At 40.2% G+C, this 16305-nt stretch overlaps 2 non-coding genes across 2 annotated transcripts; one reads left to right on the forward strand and one right to left on the reverse strand.

The window, feature by feature from the left end:
- Nucleotides 1-660: 660 nt before the first annotated feature.
- On the reverse strand, nt 661-757 carry TRNAY-GUA (transfer RNA tyrosine (anticodon GUA)). Its single transcript has 2 exons — nt 721-757; nt 661-696 (listed from the first exon to the last, which is right to left on the reverse strand). It is a non-coding gene; the product is annotated as a tRNA-Tyr (tRNA).
- A 10623-nt stretch (nt 758-11380) lies between these two features.
- Nucleotides 11381-11462, forward strand: TRNAS-AGA (transfer RNA serine (anticodon AGA)). Its single transcript has one exon. It is a non-coding gene; the product is annotated as a tRNA-Ser (tRNA).
- The last annotated feature ends 4843 nt before the right edge of the window (nt 11463-16305 follow it).

Below are 16305 nucleotides of genomic sequence, written 5' to 3' on the forward strand. Positions count from 1 at the left end.
TGCTAATAGTTAATGAAATATGCATATGAAAATAGGCCTATCATTACACGTCGCACATCGCACGTTTCACATTTCTATTTGACTAACCATGACCCGCCCCTCCCCCTTCCCCTTCCCCCCTCTTTCCTGGCCATGTCCGTATCCGTGTCTGTGTCCTGTGTCCGCTGTGCGTGTCCTGCGTACTTCATTAGAATGCATGAGGTAACAGCCCATTCATTAGACGTTCCACTGTAATCGTTGCGCATGCCGGGGTGACCAGCTTTTTAAAATATTCAAAGGGATAATGTTGCTTCATTTTGAATGAGAATTAGATCCACACTCTAATTATTATGCTCACAAGTATTTCTCTTCAACGCCGCTTATCTACTAGAAATATTTTGTATGATACAAAAACGGGACTAAACATTTAAAATCTAGGCAAAGCAGAGCCCATTACTATTATTAACATACCCTACTATCTATCGCCTAGGAAGGTATATAAGCACTGCATACCATATTATGTTCCCCTTTCAAGGTAAAAACAAAGTAATTCTCCAAAAAGTTGAACCCACTGCAAAGCAAATACTTACAACTTAGCCTTGACAGCTCTATAAACTAGGTATAACGTATACAACTACCTTTAAAATAATAAATAAAAGAAATGATCACTTTAAAAAAGTATCCTTCGAGCCGGATTTGAACCAGCGACCTATGGATGTCTACATTTGTGATTGCTCGCTTCTACAGTCCACCGCTCTACCAACTGAGCTATCGAAGGTTGATAGACTCTGCGATCCAAATCGTCAGCTGCTGCTACGGCTACGGCTAGGTGTAGCTCTATCAAAAATAATGCTCACCCGAAAGCACCTTTCCAAAAGCAACAAGATAATGAAATGCAAAAAGCTTCACTAATCAACGATGCCAACGAAAATCTTCAAAACAAGCCGAGCTATAAAAACTGTTATTGACGTCAGTTGGTCACCCTAAAACGGCGCATACAAAATGGAGTAGCTAGCGCCTGTTTGTGCGTGTGTGTGCGTGTGAGTGCGTGTGTGTGTGTGTTAAGGGCTTGGCTGGCATTCAGTTTATTCGTGCGCTCGTTCGTTTCTTTTTGTTTTTGTTTTTGTTGCTGCTCAGCTCTAAATCCAAAAAGAAGAAGCAGCAGCTAAAAGCAATTTCGAAAAATGCTAAAGGGCTCGCACGCTGCGGTCGCTGCCGCTGCCGCTGCCTCAGTCGCTGCTGCTGCTGTTTAGGGCTCGGTAGGCAGCGGCAGCGGCAGCGGAAACATGTTCAATTATCGCAGAGTCGCAGCGCTTTGTTGTTGTTGTTGTCGCTGCTCTGCCAGCCTGCCTGCTTGTATTTTACCCTGATAGACACACACACACACACACACTCGCATACACATATGTATGCCCGTGGAGAGCTATTGAGAGTAGCCCCAAAATGGTTTGAGGTTAAGCTGAATTCATGCCATGCGGTCGTCGCCGTTGGACGCTGTGTTGTTGATGTGCTATGCTTTGCACACCCTTTACAGCACAGACCCCCACCCAACCCCCACTCCACTCCTTGCATGCTGCCCCCCCTCTGGTGTAACATATGGAATTGGCGTGTCGACGTTGACGAGCGCAAGTCTTCGTTTCAGACATATGTGTGTCTGTCTGTGCGTGTGTGTGTTTGAGTGGGTGGCTCTCTCCCCGCCGCTGCTGCCGCTCCAAAGAGGGCGGCGTAAAGCACTCAACAAAGCAACAACAACAACAACAACGGCGCCCCGTAAAGCGCCCCTGGGAATATGACGTTATAATTTATTTTAAATCTCGCCCGTTTCGCTCGCTTTAAATGTGTACAAGAGCTTTTTATTTGCACTCGCCCCAACAACTCGCCATAAAAAACAACAGCAACAACAACAACAAAGGTTGCGAAATGCTCGTGTGCAAAAAAACATTTGGCCAGCTAATTAGCCAGCGGCCAGGGGCGTGCTCAGGGCGAGTGCGAGTACAAGTGTGAGTGCGAGTGCGGGGTTGCCGCACTTCGCCCTGCAGGCATATTGACAGTTATAGTTACTGTTATTAAATCGAGCTCTGTTCTCTCGCTCTCCCTCTCTCTACTCTATTTTTGAGTAGGTTTATGCGCAGTTTGAATGTGCGAAATGTATATTATATCATTTTTATAGAGCTTGCAACTGAGCTAGTTTCAGTTATGTAAGGCATATAGGTAACTCCGTACCAAATTTGGGCTTTCGAACTCTTGTATTCCTTGAGTTCAGGTCAGGTTAAAGAGGCATAGCTCTATAAGGGATATCAAGTTTATTGTGTGTGTAATATAAGAAGTTACAAGCCCATTTAAAACTTACTAGCTCTTTAGGTTCCTGAGAACTGTCCATGTTTCCCTTTTTCGGGAATACAAAGAAAAGTGGAGTTAAATATAAATATATTTCACTCTAGATAACTAATTAAAGGTCCTCAGTTCGTGTGCTTACCAGGTTCTAATAAGGTTAACATTGTACGTTTATGCTAGATATAATATTTATTGTTATTTTGGGGAACTCTCAAGGCAATATATTGAATTAAAAGAAAGTTATGGACGATTAAGGCATTAAGAAGGCTACAACAAGATTGAAGGCATTCTAGCCTTTGTATATGCTGAGTTCCGATAAAGTTAAGATCGTAAGATTATGCTCGATATTATATTTCTTCATATGTTTGGGAACTTTCAAGGGAATATGTTGAATTCAAAGCAAATTATGGGGGACTAAGGCCTCAAGAAGGCTACATAACAAATTTAAAGAGTCTATCCCTAGTACTTGCTGAGATCAGTCCATTGAAAACCTTGGAAAAACCCCTTGTAAAATATTTCAAATACAAACTATACACACAGATAACACAGTTAGGGCCAAATACCAGTTGGTATAAACGTTTTGGTAGTTCGGGCTGCAGGTTGTCCGGCTCACAGACAGACAGACAATGGGCCGGCGTTGCGGCGTTGCGGCGTGGCGACAACCCTCCGAATGGCCCAATTGACATTTAACGTTGCCTTTGACCCGCGTGTCTCCCCCCTCCGCAAGCGCACCCCTCTAGCGGGTTGATGGTGGTGCAATTAACCGCAAAGGTTTCCTTTTGTCACTCGCCCTCGCTCTCACCCTCGCCCTCACCCTCGTCCCGGCGCTCCTCGACTGCGACTTCGAGCTGAATTTCCCAGCTTTGAGGCCTTTCTGGACGTTAGCTTTAAGTCATGAAATAATAACAGGCCCCGCCGTAACTTTAACGGCACAGTTATTAACTTTTGTCCAGGGCCAGGAAGTGGCCGTACTTGTACCCGGGCCGTACACGAGTCTCCGATAATATTGTTTTCGCTTATCGCAATTATTATTATTGTTATTATTCTTTTTGGGGTCTCTCAGATATAGCTGAAGGCAGTTCTGTCGCTGCGTGTTTGTGTTTATTCAATTCCCATTTTTTTCCCAATTCCAATTACTTCATTGATAACTTTTTTGGGTTCCAGGCCAATGTCCATTAGACTCCGAGGCTTTTAGAGTCCGCTTTCCGGCGACATTCTATTTCTGCTCTTTGTCCTATCTTTCATTAGCATTCAAAATCTTAATGTCGCATATTTGTGCCCACTTTCGTAGAGTGTTTGTCGGCTTGGACTTATTTTAAAACTTGCGGCATTTTATGTAGCTTTATTTTAAGCCTCAACTCGGCAGCTGGCAGCTGTTGCCGTTCCCAACAGCCCCAACAGCATACTTTAGAGTTCGAATATAGAATATAGAACAAACAAACCTCGAAGAGAGTAGAGTATTTGTTGGCAGACACCTGTAGTATCCATTGGAAAGTGTGTCCATTTTGGCACTCTAGTTTCCTAATCACATACCCAAACCACTTTTTCAAAACCTTTTCAGCTAAATATTATAATAAATATTTGATATTTATTTATGATTTAAGCTTTACTTACAAGCATTCATATTAGTTGGGAATTAGACTACTATTATCGTCGAAAGGGACATACAAGGGACAAGGGTTTGAACCCTTGACTTCATTTTAAGCAGAAAGACTTAGAAGCGGAAGAAAACTGAAAGATAAGTTTTAAATGTACCTCATTAATGAATATACCTAATGGATTAGGTACGTATACTACTTTACAATACTCAATAGGGTCGATTTCCTATATCCCAAGTACTAGAAGGTCTTTAATTGACCCTTAACCCCGCTCTTCACCATTAACTGACATCATTTCGGAAGAATCTTACAAATAAACTGAATATCTCAAGTAAAATTCGCTGAAAAACAACTAAAATTAGCAAAACTCGAACAAGTACTCAATAAAATACTCCTTTAAAGCAACCCGAACCTAACCTCAAAGCGAATAAATCTTTTTTTTTCACGAAATTATCATATCAATGCGGCCAGTGGAACGTGCCATTATTCAAAATGACACCGAATGACAACTGTTGTGCATATTGTATACGCAAAGAGCTGAGTAAATCAATCAATCAGTCAATCAATCAATCAATCAAGCGAACGAACCAGCGCCAGACAAGTGCCGTGAATAGAGGGCCTCGGGCTAATGCGGCATCGATTACAAATGCAAAAAGTATCGGCTTGCAAGTGTTGGTAAACGAGATTCAATCGAAATGCAATGCGATTATTGCGAGTGCTAAAAAATTACCCAATGAATGCGAATGAAGCAATAATAATCAACAAGGCAATCAATAATGCGCAATAATAACACACATATACACACACACACACATATATATATATATATAGTATATATGTATGAACAATATGCTTATCGGGTTTTGTTGATGCTTTTTATGGGGCAAACGGAATGCAAATATTCATGTCGTTAAATGCCATAAAAGAAAGCCGTAAATTAAATAATTAATGCAATAAAATTTTTATAAATATTAGTATTGCAAATGTTGCACAGCATGCGGCGGCTGCAACCAGTTTATGGGGCACACAAAACAACAAAGTAATATGTACATAATAAATAAAAGCACAAATAAATGATAAATAAAAAAAGAGGAAAAAAAAGGAGAACTTTGACTGGCTGCAAAAATTGAATTCAAAATGCAAATTAAAGCGATCAATAAAAATGCGAATATATCAATAAAAGTCAAATGCAAATTTTGTGCTTGTTCTTCTTATTGTTGTTGTTGTTGTTGTTGTTGCAGTCGTCGCAAATGTGACGAACGATAAAACTGAAAATGGCAACGAAATCAATATGAAAATTTTGTTGTTGTTTTATTTACGCTTTACGCAGTTGCTGCACTCGCTGGGCTAAGGGCATGGCGCTGGGGAGGGGGGGGAGGAGGGGTAGCTGGGTGCCGTGTGCCAAATATAGCAACGAGATCCAACAACGATCGAGTACCCCCATGGGTGCTAAATATCGAAAAGCGAATAAATTTTCGTGCACTTTTCGTATGCAATGCGCAGATACAGAAACAGATACAGCCTAGAGATGGGCGCGTGAGGCGTGCGTGCTTAATCAAAGCAACAAAATAAATAAAATAGCAAAAATAACAGCTTATGTAGACTTTACATAGCAGCGAGCTAACAGCCTATGTAGACTTTACATAGCAGCGACTTAACGGCTCAAGTAGACTTTACATAGCAGGCGAGTTAACAGCTTATGACTTTACATAGATGTCTACGTACATACATATATAACCATATATTTAAATAATATTTTTGGTAACTTTTTAAATGCACTTCCAAAATCATTTACCTAAAAGGTTTTTCTTCATATGCAATTATTGTATATTTTAATTAAAATTTTTTTCATCTATTCTTATCCCAGCTGCGCTCAACTGTATATTTCGTGCGTGCCGAAGCTTTCTAGTTGGCCTCTCGCTCTGCCATCACTAACGCAACGTCACGATGCGACGGCAGCAGTCAGAGAGCAATCATCATCATTAGCAGCGGCGCGCGCGTAGGCAGCGTAGGCAACAGCACAGCACAGCCAGCGGCAGCGGCAGCGACTGCAACGGGGATCGGTAGCTGACGCCTTGGGGAGCTTTTTTTTGGTTGGGGCGGTAGCTGCGCTGGCGACACGAAGCGTACGCCGCGTCGTTTGCTAATTAAAAAATGCGCTCGCTACAAAATAAAACTTAATTGCGATTGCATTTTGCGATATGCGCAGCGCGCGACGCGACGTCGTCGGGCATTGGCGCAGCAATTGAGTGCGGCCGCGGCTGCGGCAGAGGCGGAGCGCACGGGGCGTATGAGTGAGCGCCGGCAATGCGCGTTGACAACAACAACAGCAGCAGCAGCAACAACAACAACAGAGGCCCAAATTGAGCACAAGAGCCCACTCGACTTTTGCAGCACGAAGACGAAAGAGAAAAAAACAAAATAAAATAAAAGCTGCAACAACAACAACAACAACAAGTTAGGTGATGGAGAAATCTGAAGCACTGGCGAGGAGCACAACTCGCCGCGAGTTGCACTTTAAACAGGTTCAGGCTGTTGTTGTTGTTGCTGTTGTAACTGCTGGGTACAGTGGCCGGCAATGCAATTTGGTTTTTTATTGCGCGACGCCACTGCAGGCAACGGGCGCGCTTAATAAAGATTGATTTAAGCACACACAAACACAGACACAGTAGTTGCGGTTGCCCTAGGCAGCTTTAATGGGCTGCCCGCACATAATATACATACATATATGTATGTATATGTACATATATCCGAAATTCTGGCAAATAATGCGCAATGAGAGCACAAAAGCTCAATTTCAAACATGCTCAAGTGTCGATCTCTCCCTCCCCACACACAACTCCGACGCTCAGTCAACCGCATGCAAGGCGAGGGAAGGGGCGCACATTTTCCAAAAATTATGACAAATGAGAGCACAAAAGCTCTATGCTCAAGTTGTTACGATCTCGCCCCGTCTCGCCCCAAACTCTTCGGCAGCCACACTCAAGCTGGCGGCGAGTGCAAGACACGCTCAAGTGCCAAGCAGTGCATAAGGCGAAATCAAAACGCAGAAGGAGTGGGAGACGTGCAAGGAGAGCGCAAGCAGCATGCACAAGCACACATTCACACACACACAAACATACATATATATATACATTGTATACAATTCCAATCACAATGCGACGATGACGACGACGCTGCTGCTGCTGCTGCTGCCTGCTCCCAATCAAAGTGACGTCGACGTCGGCGTCGAGCGCAATTGCCATTTATGGCCTTGATTTATGTATCTCTGCTACTGGATCTCTAATGCGAGCGCAGACGTACAAACACACACACACACACAAACACAAACACGGTTATACTGGCGAGTATATTGAATTTATTTGCAATTTATTTCATTTCCTTGGCTTGCGGCATGCGGCGAACGTCCGAACGGACCGTAAGATGCATGGCAATGTCTCTTTGCAACAGATTTGTTGCTGTAGTTGTTGTTGTTGTTGTTGTTGCATTGTGTTTCCACATTAAATTGTAGCCAAGGTAATGGGAAAATGCTGACTCGCCAGCAATTTTCCAAACAACAGAAAGGGTCAAATTCCCCCCTCCCCCCTCACCAATCCTAAACAAGCATTGCCCTCTTTTATTGACAGCTTATGTGTGTGTGAGTGTGTGTGTGTGTGTGTGTGCGAATGCAAAGCATGTACCGTAAAAGCTTGCTAAAAGCTCTTAGCATAGCCTCAGTTTACCGTTAGATTAAATAAGTTTGCCCATCTTCTGGCCACAAATCCCATTAGAGCCCATTTTACGTATAAACACCATCAATATTTATATCCCAAAGAAGAAAATCAAAATTTTTATGTGCACCATTGGTCATAGCTATCTCGGGGCCCGGATTTGGCACATCGTTTATACGTCATTTGGCCAAGAACCCAAACAAGGCCGACAAGGCCGACAAGGACCAACCCCCAAAGAAAAAACGAAGAAGAAGAAGTAGAAGTCGAAGAAAATAAATGGGCAATCGGTGTAATCAGCGCAACATCCCCCGTTTTGCGGTCAATGCCGCTGCCCAACAACAACAATGCGAATTGAATCCGAAAGTTAAGATGTGTTCGATATCATCGCAAGGTACTCGATACTCAATTGGAGCGCGCATTAGACGCCATTGTCAAACGAAGGACAGCAACAACAACAACAACAACAACAAGGACTAAAGGACAAATACACACTTCGCTTCTCAGATGCATCTTGAAACCCGATGATTCGGAATAAGGAACCAAAAGAAGCTGAGCTTATTTCAAGTGTCGATACTTGAGCGTAATTTGAAGCAGTTGCAAAGTGGAATATCCTCTGCTTCCTACAGCCACCTATTTGGGGTCTATGCAGATCCCAAAACATGTTTACATTGCAAGAACTCGATATGGTGTACTTATAGATTGATAGGTAGAAGGATAATTAAGTAGATGATACGTAGATGTAGTTACATTATGTGACAAAAACCTTAAGACGGTGCTTAGGGAAATTCCACCCGCAAGTGTGGAAAAATCGCGAAAATCTTTTCAATGAAACTTTTTTGTTTACCATCCAAATCGACCTTTCAAATCATTTTCAAAGATTTTTGAGAGAATTTATTTTAAACGTGCTACGGGCAAGGCCGGGGAATACTCGCTATTATCCTATATGGACATAGGTCGAAATTTCCCACCGCCATAACTCGGTCAAAACTTAACCGATTTTCATAAAGTTTGGCTTTTTGTTCATGGTTTGACCTCTAGATCAATCGTGCATCTAAATCTGACAACATTAGTTTTACTCAAAATTCATGTGATAATAGTACCCTCAAATATCTTATATAGACATAGGTCAAAATTTCGCAATCCCATAACTTGGCCAAATCTCATCCGATTTTCACGAGGATTTGCTCTTTGTTCATGGTTTATCATCTACATAAATCTGGCATCTAAATCTGGCAACATGAATCTTGGTCGAAATTCATGTCAAAATGGAACCCGCAAATATCCTATTTAGACATAGGTCTTAATTTCGGTCAAAACTCATCCGATTTTCACGAGGTTTGGAACTTTCTTCATGGTTTGACATCTAGATCAATTTGGCATCTAAATCTTGCAACGTTATTCTTGTATTTAGATGTTGTCCGATTTGTCTGGTTTCATAATCATTTTCAAAGATCTTTAAGAGAATTTATCTTAAACGTGCTGCAGGTAAGGCCGAGGTAAGCCCGGAATATATAGAAATAAATTTAATTGCATCTGTATGTTTGACATTTGAACAAGGCACGACTACATTCTTACCATAGCCTGGAATGCGAACCTATTTGCTTAATTGCCTCAGGTTGATTAAATAAAAACCAAGGCAAATTAGTTAAGGGAATAAAAAGTATATTCCAGCTTTGCGAGAAGATACTAGAAACCTTTCCTCGCGTACTTCCTAAGCTAAAGTAACTTTTCTACAAGCAAAACTCATGATTATTCCCCTTAATACGAACTAATTCTTTCAACAATTGCCAAAGTCTTCTATTTTGGATGCTTTTAGGGGCATAACATCCGTTGAATTAGCATTAAGTGCGACTACCGAGAACCGAAAGCACTTCAGATACTTGTACTAATATCTAATGGGTTTGTTATTGTTTGCACAGTTTAGTCAAGCCAACTTCTTTTCAAGCTAAAAATGTGCTCTTAATGAGTTCACAACGGAGGCTAAATGTGCCCCCCCCCTGCCCCCAGCGAAAGAGGGGGCTTAAAGTTGCCGTCTGGTTAGTTGGCAACACAATTGTGCACATATTTGCCTATTTAAAAGCGAGCAAGCATTTGGAAATTTGAAATTTTAATGGAAATAGAGAAGTTGAAGTTGGCAAAAACCTTGAGAATTTTAGCCTGAAACTGAAATTGTACCCAAAACCACGAAAACCACTTGAACCTGTTCAAAAGTTAAGTTAAGGCAGCTCTGACGAGGAAAATATGTATGTAAATTGAGGTATAAATAGGGGAAAAGAGGTACATACATATATATATATGGGCGTTAATAGAGCTCTGTTCCGAGTTCCGCTTTCGATTAAAATGCGATTTTATGTTAGGACTAAAGTTAGATGAGAAGTATGGCAGTGGGTAAAACATTATTTTAGTTTATCTACAATTTAATATTATACAATATAGTTTAAATAACTCACTATGTAATCTCTTCTTATAGACTCTATATAATCTATATATCTACTTTAGAATTATCATAGGAAAATGAGTATAGCATAAAGATTTGCTAGGAAAAATGAGTTTATGCAAAGTTTACAGCTGAAATATAGTTTCTCTCAGTTCTTACGTAGTTCAGAGGGACCTAAAGAGAACTTCCTTCATACATTTTCTATAAAATGTCTGCTATACATTTTCTTTATTTAATTAGGATACGTTCTTTAAAGAAATATAAAGAAAGTTATGGCTAATTATAAAGGTAAACACCATATTTGGTACTAGGTGGCAACTCTGAAACGAAAATTGAATAGATGAATAGAAATGAAGCGAAATTGCGGCGAAAAGATGGCGAAATTGCTTGTTCAAAAGTAAGCGAAATAGAGAACATCTCAGAAACTAGAGCAAAGCGTGGCAAAACTTGAAAGTTAAACAACTCTAATGTACACACATACATATACATATGTCTCTACGCTAGTACATGGATACATATGTATAGTTGTATGTATATATCAAGTATATATATGTACATATATTTTGAAAAAATTGCTGCGAAAATTCTGCAAACTCATGGCATTTAAGACACGGAACAAAGAGATTTTCTACGTTGGACACGCCGCGACGTTAAGTTGGAGACGCGCAGCGAACGAGGGGACAGGGGAAAGGGGACAGAAGACAGAGGAGGGACGACGGACGACGACTTTGAGAGGTCAGACACAAGATGAACAAATTGTTTCTACGCATTTTTGCGTGAAGCCGACAACAATAAACACAGTAAGAAGAAGAAGTAGAAGAAGAAGAAGCGGCGGCAAAAGGCAGCGCTAATGCGTAGCCAGAACAATGGAAATGAAAATGCCAAAAAACAAAAACAAATACAAAACGAAACTAAGGCAAAACTAAAAACGAGCAGGCAAGCAAGCGAGCGAGCGAGCGAGAGAGAGGGAGAGCGAGATAGTGCACAAAAGTTTGTAAAGCGTAAATAAGTTTTTGTACGGCTTTATTTTTATTGCATTGCGAAGCTTAAAGTCTAAAAAGTATCTTATCTGTGGTGCGAGCGACGACGCAGCGTCTCAAGAGAAACGACGCAAAAGCAACAGCAGCAGCAACAACAACAAGAACTTACACGCACACACACATGCACTCACATGCTCGCATGTTTTATTTTTAGCTGCCGCTGACGTCGCCGCCGCTTCGCTGTCGCTGATGTCGTCGTCGCTTCGCTGCCGCGCCTCGCCGCCGCCGTCTACGCTGCTATGCGTAGCGTAAAGCCGCTAACTAGACGCTCGCTTGCCAAGAGCAGCCGTGGCCGAGCGGTTAAGGCGTCTGACTAGAAATCAGATTCCCTCTGGGAGCGTAGGTTCGAATCCTACCGGCTGCGAACGAGAGCAAGGGCTGGCAAAGTGCCGGCAACCTTCTTTTTTCCCCCCATTCCTCTTTTTTCCATTTTATTAACACGCTTCGTTTTGAGTTTTTATTCTACTGCCGCTCAACACGTTGAAAAACAGAGCCCACCCACAAGTGCGTCCGTCTGGGCGTCCGTTTCTACCTGCCAAGCCCGCTGTCCAAATGAATAAACGAATATGGGTGTATGAATGAATGAATGAATGGGCGAATGCTGTGCTGTGTGCACTTCGTTATCGCTGCCTCTGCTCCTCTTCTTCTTGTTGTTGTTGTTATTATTGGCTTTTGTCGGTTTGCGTGTGTTTTACCTGCGGGCGTTGGCGTCGATTTTTTATGGCATTTTTATCTCCAAACACAAACAACAACAACAACAACGGGGAGAAGAAGAAGAGCAGCGCGTTGCCACTGTGCCTGGGCACACAGCTTAATCTGGGCTGGTTAGCCGTAGCTGTCGTCAACAGCGTCGCTGCCGCTGCCGCTGCCGCTGCCGCTGCCGCCGCCGCCATTTTATGGTTAAGGTCGAAGCGACGCGTGTCGGCTGCGAGTTTTGTATAGAAATTTCATGAAGCTGTCTCTCTGCCGCCGAAGCTGCAGCTTCGCGTGGGAGTTGAAACGTGCCGATTGCCGCATTTTATGTTATGCGGCAGGAACATGGCCCAATAATATCTATAGACAGTTATACGGATACGGATGCGGATGCGGATGCGGATGTGGATATGAAGGCGGATGTGGCAACACGGCATACATACATATGCACATATCTAAGCCAAATTATGGCAATTGTCTGTGTTGAAAACAATCCCAGTTTTATATGCAATACATATTTAGCCCAACAGACAAATGGCCCAAACGTGTTAACTGCCATTTCAAATGTTTCGAAAGTGTTGCGCAAATTAGCCTCAAAATTTAGTCATTCATTTTAAAGCTAAGAACAGTGTCTATATTTGGAGAGAAAAAAGCTATAAAGCTGGCGAAATGAATGAAGAAGAAGCATATTTAATCTAAAATTAAACACGATCAACACATAGAATTAAGTCCACAAAATGATAGGTTTATGTTTATATATACATACATGTATATATGTACATATATATTTCCATAGCTAGATTAAGATTTAGCGCATATTCTAGAAATTCTACTTATATATACATATATATATTTATGATTATATCCCTAATGCATCAAATTGAGAGCTTAAAATGAACTTTGCTTTCTTCAATCGTATTCAAAGAAAAAAGAATTAAAGAGAATCTAAAGACTTTTCAAATCTATAGAATGTTTCTGCTTAAATATGATAAGGAAAGCAAAAGATAATATTACTATACGAATACATGCATATATAAGATACTACATATATAAAGGATACTATAATATTGTATCGTATCTTTTAGTATGACTCCAACTCAAAGGTTAAACTGGAAAAGCCTCTATTTGCTGGATATAAAAACAGAGTATGTGATTATGCAGAAGATCTTTTAAGATTAGTTTTAGATACTTAAATACTAAAAAGAATTTGTTATCTTTTAGTATAGCTCCATTTTTGAACTGAAAGAGCGTCAATTTGCTCGAAATAAGAATGGAGCAAGGATTATCTAGAATATATTTTGATACTGAGAAGATTATTTTAAAGGTTGAGCTCGAATGGGGTCTATCTGCTCGATTTCAAGACAAGATTTTTGATTATCTATAACTTGTTTTAGGAAAAGATTCTTCTGATATATTGGAAAACTGAAAAGACTTTCGTCTCTTTTAATAAAACGCTCGAGCTGGATATAAAACCAGCGTATTTGATCAAGAAACAGAGTATCTAGAAGATGTTTTAATACCAAAAGGATTATTTTAATACCAGACTATAGATTATAATAATGAAATATATACCTCGAATACCTATAGCTACTTTTCAGATAATTGTAGGGCCAAGTTTTCGGCTCTCTTTCTAAGTTTTGCGCTCATTTAGAGACTTTAACATATGATTAAGTCTAACCACACTAAATTTAGTTAAATTCCTGCAGTTTGTAAGCCGAAAAACAGTTTTTCCTTGGCTCAAATAACTTGCGAGCATATTTAAACATATTCAAAGCAATTCCGAAAAACAAGCTCAATCGCATTCCTCTCATTTTCAGAGCCGTCAAAAAGTACATTTATGTACAATGTATTCATGAGATCTTCAGCTGGCCAAGCTGGTTCGACTGTATTCATTATCTTCGAAAGAAAAAAAAACCAGACAATGTCGATTTTGATCAGGTTCAATAAATTTGATATGATGTCTCGGGCTGTAAATAAGCACACACAGAAAATCAAACGACTATTCGACTGCTAATTAGCGCCAAATTCATATCGTATACAGATACATATATATACATATATCTATATATATCTATATCTATATATAAGTAGTAGTCAAGTTCAAGTCTGAGCTCGCGCGCCTTTTACAATCATCTTAACTTTATATGGCCGGCGGCAGAGCTACATATAGATATTATATTGCTGTACTTATTGAAGGCCTCGCCGACTTGTTGTGCCGCATATCAATTGATTTCTCTGCCTCTTCTTCTTCTTCTTCTCGCTTTTCGTTTCGATTTTATGGGTATATACGCAGCCTGTCGCCAAAGTTAATGCTTTCCAGTTTCTATATTTGTCATAACTCAAGACTTATATGGGCAATAAAATATCTCAAAATGGCCGCAGCTGGTTTTTCGTTTTTTCTTCTTTTTTTTATGTCGCCGCAGTAAAAAAATATTGCACATGTTTTTGATGGAACGTCGTGTATTTTCTGCCCCAGCATTTGCTGAAAATTGAAATGGAACATTCTCTTGTTTTTTTTTAGATATTATATCATCATTCCAGGGCAGATCAGTTAGAGTTGTACATACATCATCTGTTAAAGGAACCTCCATACTCTTACGCCCATTCACAATAGAAGAAGAAGAAGAAGAAGAAAACAACCCGTTTTTTTATCACTTTACCCACATGTGCTTCTTAAATCATTTCGCCGTGGATCTATCTAAAGAGTCATTTGTTTGGGCTGGTCGAGATTCTTATCCGCATACGAGTATTATCCCTTATGTGCATTATTTTGCATACATTTGTAACCCTTTTAACCTTAACCCTTCGGGCAAGGTACTCGTTAAATGACTTAAAATATGCACCCCCCCGAAAAACTCAATTATAAAACATTTGCCGTAAATGCCGTAACGTATGTGTTTCCTTAACAAAGTTCAAATACAATTCGGATTGCGATTTGATTCAAAATGTATTCAATGTATTTACTAGCTCAGCTGTCTCTCAAAACGCTTCAGCTACGGCTAGAATGAATCAACTCTAGGAATAGAGTGTTAATTAGTAGATTAATTAGCATAGCGCAATATTGGGAACATTTTGTGGAGCTTCAGCTTCAAATACTCTGGCAAGTTGCCTGTCATATGAAAAGCGCATAATATTACATGAGTCACAATTTCACTCCACTTTTTATACATGAATATATCCGACATAATCATATTGGACTTTCGGGGAATGCAAAACTATAGCTGCATGCTATATTAAGTACTCTAGAGTACTTTATACTTGGTACTCTAAACTACTCTCTCTCTCTTTATGCTTGGTACTCGAAAGTACTCTATTTATACATTTGCGCATTTGATATCTTTTTATGCAGTACTTTAGTTCTCCTCAGAACTCTGAATAAAGCATTATCTTCAACGAAATGCAATATTAGTTCATATTGCTCTGATTACAATTCGTTATTGTAAAGTTTATGTTGAATAAATGCACATTTCGTGTATGTTAAAAGAAAAATACTAGATTATAGTGCAGTGAATAGTATAGTAAATAGAATATTCTTTAGTACTCAATAGTACTTAAAGAAAGATACTATCTATAGCTCTTTATTGAGCATATATTACTAGAAAGCGGATAGATTTAAGTCTCCTTTAAAGCTTTCTTAAGAATTTCTGAACTTATTGTGATCTTTCTTAAGAGTACTATTCAGTTTTGGGGAAAATTTGTTTTGATTACTATAAAGTACTTAATATATACATTTATAAAATAAACTTTTCGCGTAGTAAACAAATAAAAAAATATTAGCTCTTCAAATGTATGAATAGAGTACTTTCGAGTACCAAGTGTAAGGAGTGAGTACCTAAGAGTACCAAGTATAAAGAGTGCGTACTTTAGAGTACCAAGTATAAAGTACTCTTGAGTACTTAGTATAGCTTGCAGCTACAATTTTGCATTCGTCGCAATGCTTGTTAAAGCATTAAAGCAAAAGTCAATCAAAGTCCAATATGATTATGTCGGATATATTCAAGTATAAAAGGCGAAATGAAATTGTGACTCATGTAATATTATGCGCTTTTCATATGACAGGCAACAACAAATGGCGTAATTGAATTTCCTGCTTCTTGCCAGAGTATCTGTAGCTGAAGCTGATGCAGATGCTGATGCTGTGGCGCTGCTGCGGCTGCTGCGCCTGCTGCTGCTGCTGCTGCGGCTGCAGATGTTGCTGTTGTGAATGCCAATCAAATTGGCGCACCTCGCGCCGCATGGCGTCGGCGTCGTTTGGCTCGTTGGGGCCGGAGACAGAGCCATCAAATAGCTGTCAGGGACATGGACAAGGACTCACATGCATGTGTGTGTGTGTGCGTGCGTGTGTGTGCATGCAAAATTGTGACTGTTATGACGCCATTTTAAAATGCCAGCTCTGCCAGAGCTGGGACTTTAAGAAAGCTGTTGCACAGCCGGGTGGCAGCATTTAAATTGTTAATTAAGATTTATTTAATCGAGTTGCCACCTAATTGCATTAACACTTAGCGTTCGCTGTT

This window comes from Drosophila montana, unplaced genomic scaffold (assembly GCF_035044405.1).
Source record: "Drosophila montana isolate Dmon_TW-CO22-7 unplaced genomic scaffold, ASM3504440v1 contig_3031_1, whole genome shotgun sequence".
Classification (NCBI taxonomy): domain Eukaryota; kingdom Metazoa; phylum Arthropoda; class Insecta; order Diptera; family Drosophilidae; genus Drosophila; species Drosophila montana.